Source organism: Cupressus sempervirens, chromosome 1 (genome assembly GCF_028749045.1).
Source record: "Cupressus sempervirens isolate cs-2001-9-10 chromosome 1, ASM2874904v1, whole genome shotgun sequence".
Lineage (NCBI taxonomy): Eukaryota > Viridiplantae > Streptophyta > Pinopsida > Cupressales > Cupressaceae > Cupressus > Cupressus sempervirens.
Genome location: NC_143118.1, coordinates 445,437,676 through 445,449,461, shown reverse-complemented (window position 1 = coordinate 445,449,461; position 11,786 = coordinate 445,437,676).

The window sequence follows — 11,786 nt, the reverse complement described above, 5'->3', positions numbered from 1 at the left end:
ATCAACAAAAAAAATACCAAATCTCTAAGGTCCTGGTGTGGATTGCCTCCCTCAGCGCTCTACCCACACACTCAAGATCTTCAAGCTCTAATACCAATCTGATGTAGAGCCCTCTATATTTACCTTCAAGGAACCCCAGTTCAACTCAAAGGCTTCACAGTAGGCTGGAACACCCTCAAGGAACCAAGAACATCTCAAAGATTTCAACAAAGAACCTTGACATTATACACCAATAAAGACAATATCTACATTCACACAATTAGATTTCTATGTTTGATTACTTTATTTATAACTTTCATTCCTGAACTTTTCTTGCCAAACCTTTTAGAGAAACTGTTCCAAATTAGGAATAATAAAACATATTCAAAGATGATACCCATCCAATAAACCAATTACAAGTTATGGTCTTTGTATCAAGACACATTTTCTCTGTCATAAACTAGAAGTAAAAACAGTAACCCTATCTAGGGCATCAAATATATTTCACAAAACAAATTCAAATAACACCAAAACAATTCCACAATATCCATTTGTAAGTCTAGTTTCCAAATCTATAAGCCATTTATTTTTTCTATTCATAAATCATTGTATAAGATCAAATTTTTGTTTGCAACATCATTGAAGGCATTTAAAAACCAATTTTCACTCAAATCTTCATAACTTTCACAAATCTAAATGAAAATGATTCAAACCAATTGGAAATGAAAGATAGTTCACATATCTTTCCAATGAATATTATTAGAGGTCTTGAGTCTCCAATATGTGTTTGTGACACACTCTACAATATGACTATATTTAGGGAATCTCAAATCTGCAAATACCCATTTTCACCAAAACGATCATATCTTATTCATTTCTTCATAAATTTGAACCAAACAAAAAGCATGAGAAGGATGATTCATCATTATACCTATGAATTACTATATTATATCATTTTTAGGCTGTAAATGACCATACAAGGCCTAGAAACAACACTAAAACTAAAACACCAATCAAAACAACAACAATAGAATGCACCAAAAATGTATCAAAATATTTCCTCTTCTCAAATCTTGATTTGGTTCAACCATACAATGGTATTTATATCCATTTTATAGTTATAAACCTTCCTAACTACCCCCAAGACCAACCATATACCTATTTACATCATTTTTGTATTGTTAGCAACTTTATCAATGTTGCATTTTACAACTTTTTATGCAACTTTTACATTTTTGACAAAATGGCTTCATACCCTTTACAAATTGACCCAAATACAATATAAATGACTCAAATGGATTTAAATATCTCAAATAAGGAATCTTAAACTTCTCATGTTCTTATACTTTAGGAGCTCCTACACCATTAAAGGACGAAGAAAGATAAAGAGTGAATCAACCAGTCAAGAGGGAAAAGTAAAGAGATTAGAGTAGACAATTAGAAATAAGAATGAACATAAAGGATATCTAAACAAGAAAGGTAGTGCTATACCTAAACCACTTTATATTGTTACTTTTCAATCATTGTAGCAAAAAATCTTGTCAACCGAGTGGACATAACAAGTCTGTGAAATTATGTATAGTAACATTGATTAGTGGTGTTTGTATATCCTTTAGAGCATGCCACTTTTAAGACAAGATCAACGAGTGATAAGGTCTAGATGATCTTTTGGTTAAAATCATCTAACAAGGTCACATTAGCAATGTGTTTGTAACCTTTAACAAGGTTGGTTCCTAGTAGAGCTCACTTCATAAGAGTGAAAAAATTTAGGTTGCCAATCCCAAGTGGTTTCCCCCTTACTAAGGTTTCCACGTTAAAATATTGGTATCAAATTGTTAATGTTGTTAAATTGCAAGTTAATTTCCATGTTATTTTTATTTTATTGCAACTTGCTAACAACTATGTTTTATTTCTGTTAGTAGATTAAAACAAAAAATAATTGAACAATTTTGAGTTAAGTGATTGATTAAGTTAAATGTGAAGTTGAATGAATACACCAAGTGAAATTTTATATTGAATATGAATGTTGGTTGGTACTGAAATATTTCAAAGGAACTATAGGATAACTAATTCAACCCCCCTCTCAATTACCTAACAATTGGTATTAGAGCTCAGTGCTTGGAGGAAGAAGTTTATGTTGTTAGCATGTATGTTGATGCTATGGGGGAGTATTGCAAAACCCTAACATGATGTATAATTGTGTTTGTCATTGATGACAACATAGTAATAAGTTAGTAAAATTGGCAGAGTAGCAGACTGTGATTTTTGTATTAAGGATAATACACTACGTAACTACTTATGCACAGTTACCAACATATACTACAACATGTATGTGACATGTGAGCAAGTGTGCAGAACCTAAATTGACAACATATGAGAGTTATTGATGATTTACAGAGAATTGTAGAGAAACAGAACATTAGGAAAATAATTTCTATTGTATGATCAATATAGCACATTGTATTTGGAATGAAGGGTTGCATAGTTTATTAGAGGTAGTGCACTAACCACTGATGATGTCAGAAAGTGCACAATTACAAAAGTCACACATGTGAAATATTGTGTATAACTTTGAGCCGAAAAAATTAATTAAATGTGTATTTCATTTAATTAACTCATAATAAAGTATGGAGCTGACTCAAGGAATTAATATTGAGTTTGGTGAGTTGACTCAAGGAATTAATATTGAGTTTGGTATAAAGGAAATATGTTTTTCGAGTTTTAGACATCATTTTGGAGATAAAGAAGCAGAGAAGAATTACAAATTGCAAAGTAGAGGAGTAGAGTAATTTGCTAATGTGTGACTTCAAGGGTTACTATTGATGGGTTTAGAGTTCTAGATCTAATTGCATGATCTGAAGGTAAAGAAGTCTGATGTATTAGATAGAGGAAGAAGAAAAAGATTATATCACATCTATTATTTTGAAAGGAATAGTACCGAGATCAATTGGACAGTGGGTTCATTGATTTGATCCTGAAGCTATTTGGACAGTGGGTTCAGCTGCCTTCTTCAACTCCTAACAGGGATTCAAAGTCTCCTAACAGGGACTCTTTGTACTAAGTGTTGTAATAGATTCCTAATAGGGTCCATCCTCTAACTAGGAATATTTAGATTAGTACATTATTTTTTGGGCATCATTCCCACTAAGGTTTTCCCTAGTCAGCATATCTAGTGTAATTGTGTATGCATATTTCTTTATGATTGTTGTTTACTTGGTTGAATATTTAAGAATTGCTCAAGATTAATAGATAACTGATTCACCCCCCCCTCACCAATTATATTGGTGATCTACTATTTCTAACAATTGGTATTAGAGCTTAAGGTCCTTGAAAGGAAGTTTAACAAATTTGGGAGATCCATGGCGAATCTATTCAGAAAGGAAAGTGCTAGATTCAATGGCACAAACTATGATAGCTAGAAGGATAAAATGAAGACTCATCTCTTGTGCATGGGTCTAGGATATTGGGTTGTAACCAAGACATCTAAAAATATTGTAGAAGAAGACGATCTTGCAACCTATACCAAGGAATAGAGAAAAGTGTTTATGTGCAACATAAGGGCAAGAGAAGCAATACTGTCAGCGTTACCTGAAAGTGAGTACAGTTAGGTAAAATTACTCAACATATCTCATGAAATTCAAAAAACTTTAGAGGCTAATTATGAGGGTGATACACATGAAAAAAGGGTTAGATTGCAAAATTTGTATTGTGCTTTCCAAGATGTTAGAATGATGGAAGATGAATATGTAAGAAGCTATGTTGGAAGAATATCTGAGATTATTGTAGGAATCACATCTCATGATGGAAATAAATCTGATGATGAAGTGATATGGAAGATTTTGAAAAGTCTGACACCACCTTTCAAGATAGTAGCACAAATGATTTAGCTGATGATACCCTGTACCACTAATTTCACCAAAGAGACATTGCTTGGTAGGTTGGCAGCTATAGAATTTGATTTGAAATAGTCTGGAGAGTTGGCAAAAGTTGAGACAACATTCAGTGCACTAAATATCAAACCTAGTTTAGCAAGGAGCATAAAAGCACAGGGAGACATTGGTAGCAACAACAAGTCCATTGAAGAAAAGATCCAAGAGGGAGTAGCTCTTCTTGTGGAAAGAGAAAAAGATGGTAAGAATATCTTCAAATGTTGGACATGTAATGAATATGGTCATTATGCATCCAAGTGTCCTAAAAGAGAAAGAAAGTATAAGGGAAGGTTTAATTCTAGAAGACCTAGAAATTGTTTATATGTTAATGAAGAAGAAAAAGAAGAGGAATCTAATCAAAACATGAGTGAAGATGAATTAGGGTTCATAGCTATAAAGGAGGATGATCTTGACAAAGAAATCAGAGAAGAGAGTGTGTTGATCTCACAAGTTGAAAAGAAATATTGGATCATTGATAGTGGTTGTTCACATCACATGACTAGTGACATGAGTAAGTTTGTCAAATTTAGAAGCCATGATGGAGGCATTGTCAAAGTAGGGAACAATGCAGCCTGTCATATTACAGGAATTGGATCTATCCCACTTGATGATAAAATATACACTGATGATGTCTACTTTGTTGATGGACTGAAGCATAATTTGTTGAGCATTGGAAAACTTATGGACAAAGGTTACCAATTGTAGTTTGGTAATAACACATGCATTATCAAAAACAAGGAAGGAAAACTACTTGGTACTGGCACAAGAACTATAGGTAATGTATTTCAGTTAAACTCCACTAAAATAACATGTTTGGTAGCTAAGATTGACAATAGTTGGCTATGGCATAGAAGATTTTGTCACATTAGCTTTTATAACATTGTGAAGGCTAGTAATACACTTGTTGTAAGAGATTTACCTAAGAAAGACCACTAATACTATTTGTAAGGAATGTATTTTGACTAAGTAGAAGAGAGTTTAATTTCCTAGCAAGCAGTTTTGTACTACGCAAAAGCTGGAACTGATTCATACAGATCTGAGTGGTCCTAATAAGAACAAGTGGATACTACAAAGAAAGGTACTTTATGATTTTTGTTGATGATTTCACTAGAATGATGTGAGTAGCTTTTCTTAAAGAAAAATTAGAAGCATTTGAGAAATTCAAGATATTTAAGAACAAAGTTGAGAATGAATATGGAGTCAAAATCAAGAGCTTGAGATCAGATAGAGGAGGAGAATTCACCTTTAGAGAATTCAATATCTATTGTGAAGAGCATGGTATCAGGAGACAACTGTCTTTACCCCATACACCTAAGCAGAATGAAATTGCTGAAAGAAGAAACAAATCAATTGCTGAAGCAACAAGGGCTATGTTGTTTGAGAATGATGTACCAAAGACCTTTTGGAGAGAAGTAGTCAATACAATATTATACACACTGAACATAGCGCAGATTAGGAAAGGTATGGACAAAACACCTTGTGAATTATGGTTTGGTCACTCACCATCAGTCAAGTACTTCAAGATGTTTGGAGACAAATGTTACATCAAGAGATGATGATATCAGTAAGTTTGATCCAAGGAGTGATGAAGGCATGTTTCTTGGCTATTCATTAAAAAGTAAAGCTTATAGCTATTTCAACTATAGAACAAAAATTATAGTAGAGTGCGCAAATGTTAAAATTGATGAAAAATTTGGTACCAAGAAAAGGATAATGGATTATTATGGAGATGATTATTCTGGAATGAATAACATAAGTAATGAATTATTTCTCAAAACTAACAACAAATTTCAGAATAATGAGCAAATTGAAGATGAAAGAGAAGAACATAACACAGTGCCTGAAATAAGAGTTGAAGTAGCAACTCCTACCCTGAATAGGAACATGATAAGACATCATCCTGCTGACCAAATAATAGGAAGTAAAGAAAAGGGAGTAATGACAAGGAGCAAAATTAATGAAGAACTATGTCTGATATCTCAAATAGAACTAGGAAGCGCAGATGTAGAAATCAAAGATGATCATTGGATAAGAGCAATGGAGGAAGAACTCTAAGAAATAATTAAAAATGACACATGGGAATTAGTTCCTAGACCTAAGGACAAAAATGTGATTGGCACAAAAAGGGTATTTAGAAATAAAATGAATGAACAAGGAGAAGTAATAAGGAATAAAGCAAGATTTGTATGCAAAGGCTACTCTTAGCAAGAAGAAATTGATTATGAGGAAACATATGCACCTATAGCAAGGATGGACACTGTCAAAATGTTCTTGGCACATGCAACAAACAAGAATTTTAAGGTATATCAGATGGATGTTAAATCAACATTCTTGAATGGAGAACTTGAAGAAGTTTACATTGAACAACCGGAGGGTTTTCCTTTAACAAAAGAGAAGGATATGGTTTGCAGACTAAAGAAAGCATTGTATGGATTAAAGAAAGGACCAAGAACTTGGTATGCAAGGTTGGAAAAATACTTAGTAAAGCTTGGATTTGCTAAAGAAACAACATATAGTAACTTGTACTTGATGAAAATAGAAGATGGTTTGCTAATAATCATTGTATTTGTTGATGACATCATTTTTGGTGGAAATGATGAAGCCAGTAACAAATTCTCAAAAGACATGAAGAATGAATTTGAGATGAGCATGATAGGAGAAATAAAATTTTTCTTGGGATTACAGATTGTTCAGAACAAAGAGGGTATCTTTATCTCTCAAACCAAGTACTTAAAAGATTTGCTAAAAATATTTAGTATAGAAAATTGTAAACCTATTGGAACTCCTATGGTAACTGGTCACATGTTTTCATTCAAGGATGAGATACCTACTATTAAAAAAAAGAAGTACAGATCTATGATTGGATGATTACAGTATTCGACTCATAGCAGACCAGATATAGCTAATGCATTCGAAATTGTGGCTAGATTTCAAGATGATCCTAAAGAATATCACTATGTAATAGTAAAAAGGACATTCAGATATCTAAAAGGAACATCAGATTATGACATTTGGTATGATAGAAGCAATGACTTTACTCTTTGTAGTTATATAGATGTTGATTGGGCTGGAGATAGGGATAATAGAAAAAGCACTAGTGGAGAAGCATTTTTCCTTGGAGGAAGACTAGTTTCTTGGCTCAACAAGAAGAAAAATTGTACCTCACAAAGTACTTGTTGGTTTTTAATTTTTAAGTAATGAGATACTCAACACCAAGATAGCGAGAGCACAAACAATCTAAGGATCAACTACTTCCTATGAACAATTGAAAGAGCTTCTTATCTAGACCCAACTGCAACGAAATCTAAATAGAATTCCTACTATTTAGGTTCTGTAGAACCAAGGTGGGTATACTCGAGGGATGGTTCAAATGAATGTTACTACATGAGAATATTTTTTAGTTTCATTCTAATTCTCATCTCCTATCTTTGACATATACATGATTCATTCATTTCATGACATTTTAAAAATGATAGACATCCCTTATAAGCAGATTTGGTCATAATTCTCCTCAAGTTTACAAATATTTTTGGCAATAGTAGCTAACTAAGACTCAGAGATCAAATGCAAACGAGTGCTAACCAACATTGATAATCTTCAATAGTAAAATAAAATGGATTTTGAAATTAAGTTTGAAGGTTCTTCATGATCTTTCTTTTTGTAAACTAAAATAATTAAATCAGTGCCTAATCTATTGAGATCTAGAGTCTACTCAATTCCTAGATCTTACTAACTGCATTACAATCAATATTATCAATAATTCTGACTGAAACTCATTCCTAAAGACATCCCTTCTATTATCATGGTAATCTTGTCAATTTCACTGAAGCATTTACTTAATTGTTTGAATTAAAAGTAATAGAAAATTGACATATAATATGACTTAATTGTATTCAATTGAATAAGACTTGCTCATACAATCTCAAGGTGACCAGATAACACAAATGGAGACAAGATTCAGCCAAAAAAAATTACGGTGATAGTTCATCTTTGCATTGATTTCATTTGAAAAAAGTTTGCGTACAATTGAATAAAACTCAGAATAGTTCAAGACTAAGCATTTTTGAGCCTATCACACTGATACAATTCTCGTAAATGTGCAGAGAAAAATATTATAAAGTATATCTTTTTAAAAAATGGATCGAACAAACCTAGTTAAGACTTAAAAAGATAATAATTCGTACCTTTTATCTAGCCCTGGAATCTCACTTATATAGTGTGAGATGCAACAAGCTTCAGGCATAGAGAACTAACAACTATCATTTTGAAAAAGGATATTTACATTTTGTAATTATCACAAAAGGACAAAATTGTGTGTAACAAAATTTTTTTACATCAAAATATTCTTTTAGGTGGGCCATTTTTTTGTTACACTTCCAAAAATGTGAAGTTAATGATTTTTACTCTTTTTATTCTGATTCTTTGAAGTAGGTGGCTATCAAGCTTGCTAGTAATGTGACCTGTTATGGTACTTGAAAGCTAACCTCAACTCAGGGGTTTTCACTATCTTCATCATGAACTGTTAAGGTAATAGTTACCTTTACGTTCTCATCTACCCCATCATCTTTTGCCATCTGTTCCAAAGACACAAACTCCTCTTTCCACTTGTTGAAAATAGTGTCATCAGGCCAATCAAAATTCAGGATTTCCCTCTACACTTTTATTACAAAATTCCCAACTGTTTCTATTTCAACAAGATCCTTTCTGATAACATTGTAAAATAATTATATTTTGACTAGCTCTTCATTGGTCATTGCCCATAGTATATGCCCCTTTTCATTTACAACATTATTCATTCTTTGGCATAATAGTTCTTCTAATTCCTTTTTCCATTCTTCTTTTTCTTTTATTTTATCGACATTTTTAAGGGCACTAGGAAAAAGGTCAAACTTTTCTACTACATACTTGGAAAGACAAACTGCTATTCTTTTTTGAACAGAAACCCTTTTCTCATCAAAGTCCTCCAAGTTGTAAGTATATCAAAAATCTTTTCTATTTGATGACATGACATTTGGATGACAGATATACACATAACAGTAATATCATTATTCCTTTCACTCCATTTCTGCACAATGGGTCTCATTTTGTCTTCATCTCTTTTTATTTCATCCCATATATCTACAATTCTTGCCAACTAGTCATAAAACGTTGGCCACTCAATTCTATCTACCAAGTACATAATAGCTTGCCTAAGCTTTTCTTCATACTAATTATTCAATTCTATATGCATTTCCCGTAATTTGTCTCTTTCCTCTTCAAATTCTTTTGCAGTGTAGAATTTAGGCCTCTATGGGGTGTCTGGTATTTCAACAATGGGAGTAGACTTAAATGGCTCAACTGGTGGCCAAGGATATACAATTCTTGGCTTGCTGGATTCTCCAATCTTCCTCTTCCCAAGTTGTTTATCCATTTGGGACACCTAATTTTCCAGTAATTGTATCTATTTTCCTCTATCCTCATATGCCTTTAGTACTTCTTCAAATTTGGCATTTAGCTCTAAGAATCTATCTTGTTCTTTTCTAGCCACCACATCCCCAAACTCTAGCATCTCTTTGGCCATTCTAGTAACCTGTTGACTACCCACTTCATCAACCCTATATATTGTAACAGTACCAATATGTTCTGCACTAGAAATTTCTTGTAAGAGTACTAGTATGTTCTTCACTAAAATTTCTCGTATTTTGGTCTTATTCATTTTTTCAATTGACCAAATAACCAGGGCTCGATGATCATTACTAAATTTGATTCCCCTATATGCTTGTAATATTTCTTCCTCTATCTTATAGCGCACATCTTTTTCTTTTCTAATTGAATAAAAAATCATAGCATTAGATATGTCCCACTCAGGTAAAATTAAGACTCTTGACTCCCTAACCAACTACCTCCTGGCCTCAGGTGTTAATTGGGCAAAATCACTAAAAAATTTAGATTTCACCTCTTCCTCAATGTCAGAATCTAGTTTTCCTGGCTGTTTTACCTTTATTTTCTTGCATATCTCCTCAAAATTCCCTATATTCTTTCTTCGCAAAAATTGTGCAAAAGCTCTAGATTTAACAAAATTTTCATCATCTATAAACTTTTGCGAGGCTTGAGAAATAATTGGATCTATCTCCTTACCTTTATAATCAGCAACAATGAGGTCTAAGGAGGGCACAGGAGGCTCTTGAGGCACTCCTCTTTCGATATCTGCAGAGGTAATCATTATATCTCCTTCCCCACCCATTTGGCTTAATTGCTCTCTTAAAGATGCTTCATTTTCTATCCAGATTGGGGTTTGAGTTGGGGAATACTCTTCCATGCAAGAAGAGGATCCTTGTTACAATTTCTATCTCTTTGGTGCATTAGTGGCAACTGGGCTCTCTAGTCTTGGCCTTCTATGAGGGGGAACCTGTTGTATGTTTTGAACCACAATATATTGCACCCTCCTTTGCAATGTATACTAGCCTAGAGCAACTATTATCCTACTATTTATTCTTCTTTCCACCTCTGCTACTCTATCAAGATAGGCTTTAACATATGTAGCCTTCTTCTCATTCATAGTTTGCATTATTACAACAAAGTCATTCATTAATACATTAATTCTAGCCCCCCAATACTTCTTATCTTTCAAGGGATTATAATCAAAGTTAAATGAATTAATGAATTCCAAAACTTTACTGAATACTATCCATTTTTCTTTCCTAACTTCCTATTCCTGCAATGAAAGTATATTCCTAATAACATCTTTATGGAAGTATACATATTATGTACTATTCTTAGCTTTTGTCCTATCCCTTAGAAGGTCATAGAATCCCTCTGGATCAATATACCTTGCATGGGACTTTGCCACATTGTATCTATTCAAAAACAAACTAAGGTTTTTTCATCCCTTCCTTACAAAAACAAAATCATGAGCCAAAGTAACAACCGAAAAGAAAGTACCTTTACCTTTACCAATCATTCCCTCTCTTCAATAGTTTTGATCTACCACAATAATTCTGCAATTCCTATCTTTAGAGGTACATGGAAAGGTAGAACATGAGGCTTTCCCAAAAATCCATAAACTCTAAATACCATAGAAACATTGTATGAGATTATATCCCCCCAATTGTGACTGACCAAGAGTCCTTTTGCATGTTCTTTAGGTTTGATCAACTCTAGCTAAGGCTATGGAACTCTTGGGCCATCCCCTCTCAAGAGCAATCTAAGCTTGGATGCAAAATATCTATCAAATCTCACATAATTGGCATCCCTGGCTTCCCGAGTCATATCAACACTCCATAACTAGACTGGTTGCTTTTCACCATCCTTTGTTAACTCCAACTCCATTCCCTTAGAGAAAAATGTAACTTCCTTATAAAGACATATGTGCATTAGCATGGAGTACCGGCAAAAGGGTCTATTTACCTTTCCTTGAGATATTCTCACCAAACCATTATGAATCTCTTTTGCAAGGAAAGTGAAAAAATCAAGAATGCTACTCATTAAAACTGTAATGTTTGAGCCATAATAAGAACAATAAAACCCTAGATGTATTCCCCCTCATCAATCCCAAAATTTTTGTAGAGAGTGAAGTGCAAAGCTTGGGCTCTAGGATTAAAGCATTTCCTCATAAGTGGCTCTAAGATATTTGGTGTGACCAAGGGTAGTGATCCAATCCTAGCAATATGCTGTTGCAGTGGCCCTACTCTTAAATACACTCTTTGTGCATCATATGTTGCTTGAAGGTCATCCATGTCAATTGGCTTATGCACACCATGGTTAGGGTTAAGGTTAAAAACCTCACTAATTAATTCAGGAAAACCCTAAAGAGATTATCTCCATCATAATTCTTCACAAATTTAGTGATATGGTCATACTTTTTAGCTAAATCAGTCAATAGATCGCTATCAAATAAAA